The following is a 4,222-nucleotide window of genomic DNA, read 5'->3' as shown; positions in this document are numbered from 1 at the left end:
GCAATATATATAATGGATTAATATGTTTAAAATTCTCATAAGTTAATAAAAAAAACACTGACAACCTAGTGGAAATGGGGACAAAATAAATAGCCAGGCACTTTATAAACATATTGCTAAAACTGCTCAAATTCTGAAGTCATCAAGCAAATTTATCCGCAATGAGAAACCAATACACCTGTCAGAGTGGCGGAAATTAGAAAGATGGCTAATAGCAAGTGTTGCAGAAAATGTGGAGAATCTAAAACCCTCATACACTTATGGTGACAATGTAAAATACCACAATCTTTTTGGGAAATAATTTGGCAGTGTCAAAACTGACTGAACATACTCATACTCTTTGATCTAGAAATTGTACTATTCCTAAGCATAGATCAAAAGAAATACATGTTCACTAATCAATGTGTACAAGAATGCTTGTAGCAGCACTAGTGATAATAGCTCCAAATGCCCATTGTCTTAGTTATTTCGTGTTGCCATAACAGGAATCCTACGAGCAAATGGCTTAAACAAACAAATGTATTCTCTCACAGTTGAGGAAGTTGGAAGTCTGAATTCAGGGCATCAGCTCAAGAGGAAGGCTTTCTTTCTTGATCAGCTCCACGGAAAGACCTTGTCTCCTTTTATTATCTTTGAACCCGGTGTTCCTTGGAGATCTCCATGTATCTTGGCATCCATTTTTCCCCTAGGTCTAGACTGTTCTCAGTGTAGAGACTCTGTATCCAATGGACATGCCAGTTCTCTTTTTTAGTAAAACCTTTTTAATATGAATTGAGTGATGGTTTACAAAGTTTTCATTTCAACAATCCACATACATTTTGCTCCATGTCATTGATAGGACTCCCCACAATTTAATAGCACTTGACCCTGTGTTTCCCCTTTTCTAAACTTTTGTCTTCTGAACTTTGCCCTGGAAAAATGCTGTTTTGCTCTCAAACGATTGATTTCCTAAGGAAAGTGTGCCACCCTAGTGTTATTTTTTACCCTATAGACCTGTATAGTCTTTAACTAAAAATTGAGCTTAGGGAATGAGTTCCATTCCAGGCCTAAAGGTAACTAAAGACCATAGTCCCTGGGCTTCTACTAGGCTCTATCCAACCAGTAATCTTGGTATACTTTATGATTTTTGGTTCAACATTTTCTCCATTGTATCCAAGACCATCTGATGTGACCCCTTTCAGCAGTTTTGGTAGCAGTATCTGGACATCTAATTCTTCCAGTCTCATGACTATGCATGAGCCATTAGATGAATTGTTTTCAAATGTCTTCAGTCTTCTTCACTCTGCCTTACTCCAGATGGTAAGAAACTAATAATTGTGCTTGAGATGACTACTCAAAAGCTTAAGATCCCAGTCATGACTCACCAAAGTAGGCTGTAGAACATGGTCTTCATGCACTATGTCAATTGACCTTGATGTCTACTGAGACTATGGATCTAAGTCCCCAGGCCCAGGGACTCATTCCTGCGAGGTGTTTGGTTATGCTTAAGAAGTTTTCATAGCTTTGTCCCCTAAATGCTCTGCTATATTTATGGATAGCTTTGCAATTGTATATGTATATCGTACATCCTCTATCCGAACTCTTCTTTCTTGGTGGCGCTTCCTTTTTGGCTCATTCATTTCATCTCTTATTTTTCCAAAGAAGATGACTCAAGATACGTCCTAGGGCAGCCACCTCGACTTCCTCGGCACCAGGATGAAAGGGTCTCTTCATTGGCCGGCTGGAGCAGATGCGGTTCCTGATGGAGCTGTCAAGCCACCCACAAACAAACTACCCATTTTCTTTTTTGGAACTCATGAGACAGCTTTTTGGGGACCAAAAGATATATTTCCTTACTCTGAAAAAAAGCAAAAATACGGCTAGCCAAAAAAAAAAAAAGAAAAGATTTTAATGAAGGTTTATGGGAACTAGTTAACAACCCCAAAGGGACTACATCAAGTCAGCAGGCCTCAAGGAAGCCGTCTAACTTGTCCTCTGATGTTGAAGCGGGAGGACAGGAAACTAGTGTTTTCAAGGGCAGATACTGACCAGGAAGAAAAAGATAGCAAGGATGATGTGACCAAAGCAATTGAGATAACTCAGGGGTTCTCTAGCTGTGGGTCACGACCCCTTTGGGGGTCAAATGACCCTTTCACAAGGGTCACCTAAGACCATTGGAAAACATATTTCCGATGGTCTTATGAACCGACACACCGCTCCTCTATCTGTCTCCAGGCGGGTCTGCCCACATGCAGATACGCCCACATACCAGTACCCAGCCTGAAGACTGTTACCATGCTTTAAGACAACATTTCATTTATTTGTAATTAGAAATAAATATTTCACAATATATAATTACATATGGTTTTGTGATTAATCACTATGCTTTAATTATGTTCAATTTGTAACAATGAAAATACATCCTGCATATCAGATATTTACATGACAATTCATAACAGTAGCAAAATGACAGTTATGAAGTAGCAACGAAAATAATTTCATGGCTGGGGGGTCACCACAACATGAGGAAGTGTATCAAAAGGTCGCAGCATTAGGAAGGTTGAGAACCACTGAGCTAACTACTGGGAAGCCTGCCAGAAGAGGGAGAAAGAAAGGCAGAAAAACAAGTAGAAGCGGAGAAGACTGGAGTAGTGGCAACAGCGGTAGCCTCTGAAAGCAAGTCCCAAAAAGAGGACGGCCTCCAGCTACAGAAGTCAAGATTCCAAAACCGCAAGGGAGATCCAGAAAGGTCAAACAGCTCTGCCCTTCAGAGCGTGACATGGGAACCAAAGAAGAAAAGGGGCAGGTGGAAAAGTGACCTAAAAAGCAACTGAAAAAGGAGGAAGGAGGGTCAAAAGGAGGAAAATAAACCAAGAAAAGAACCAGACAAAAAAGAAGGGAAGAAAGAAGTAGAATCCAAATGGAAATTTTTACCCAACGCAGGGGTTGCACCCACCTGTGATTCTGAAGAACTGGTTGATCAAGGAGGTGAAAAGAGAAAAGGTAGATGGAGCTTTCAGACTGTTCACAGGAGGGACATGCTGAAAGGGCAGCACGAGAAGGAAGCGACAGACAGGACACACCAGCAAGAAGAGCAAACGGAGACTGAGCACCAAACAACATGGAATCGACAATCATAAAAAACGTGTCTCATTTTAGGCCCAAAGCATTAATCCAGTTACTGAAAAGAGAGTACAAGTGGTTCAAACGAGATGAAGATCTCGAGACACTCATTGGACTGCATTTCCACCTCCCCCTTGGTGGAGGACTATTCCAGACTCTCAATTGAGGACTTCATTATTAATGGCATTATTTCTGTGTTGTGCTTTTTAAAAAATTATTGTAAGGTACAACTACATACTAAGATCAGCCATCAGTCCTGTTACGGTTATTAGCAAGCTTACAAGTGAAGCTTTGTGTATTTGAAAGTTATAGCCAGCTCAGCTGAAGGTGGTGGTGGTGTATATCATTTCATTTATAAAATATAAACCTTCATTTTGTATTGAATATGATACCCCTGAGAAGAGACACTGTGCCCTCACACTGTGCCCTCACCCTAATTCTTTAAAATCTTAATGGTTTTGTTTATTTTTTATAAGTCCTGAGAGAGTAAACAGTAGGCTTCTTAAGGAAAAAAAATGAAACTTTAACCAAAATTTTAAATTAAAAGGATTTTTTTACCAAAAAAAAGATAAATCATAATCCTGTAGATTGTATGCTGCCTTATTAACATAACTGCCTCCAGCACATAGGATAATAATATCAGATCACAAAATAGAAGCTAAATACATAATACTGAGAATCATGAACTAGCCAAATTGACGCATTCTTGGGGGGGGCGGGGACAATGCAATATCCAACATTTATCAACAAGAGAATGGATAAATACATTGTAGCATATTTGTACAGTGGAATTCTTACAGCATGATCTCTGGGCCACCTGACTCTGAGGCTCTCACTGGGCCACCCAGTCTGGACTTGTGGTCTCCTCCCCTTCCTTGGTGCCTGTCCAATCAGAACATGCTCAGCTCTCTCCTGGTCATCCTGAGGTGGGTTCTCCCTCCCTCTCCTGCTCAGGGTGACCCATCTGCCCTATGTCTTCCTTGTACTCCCTTCTGGCCCCTGTAACTTGTAAAGATAATATACATACAGAAAAGCAACTGATCTTGAGTACAGCTTGATGAACTATTACAATGTGAACTTATCTGGGAACATCGCTCTTAAATAAGAACTAGACTTTTAC

At 40.3% G+C, this 4,222-nt stretch overlaps 1 pseudogene; it reads left to right on the top strand.

The window, feature by feature from the left end:
- The first annotated feature begins 1,695 nt into the window (after nucleotides 1-1,695).
- Nucleotides 1,696-3,119, top strand: LOC101649321 (annotated as a pseudogene).
- Nucleotides 3,120-4,222: the final 1,103 nt, after the last annotated feature.

This window comes from Echinops telfairi, unplaced genomic scaffold (assembly GCF_000313985.2).
Source record: "Echinops telfairi isolate 266 unplaced genomic scaffold, ASM31398v2 ScPeMD7_655;HRSCAF=1070, whole genome shotgun sequence".
In the NCBI taxonomy this organism is placed as follows: domain Eukaryota; kingdom Metazoa; phylum Chordata; class Mammalia; order Afrosoricida; family Tenrecidae; genus Echinops; species Echinops telfairi.
The sequence above is the reverse complement of the archived record's forward strand: the minus strand, read 5'-3'. Positions and strand labels throughout refer to the sequence as shown.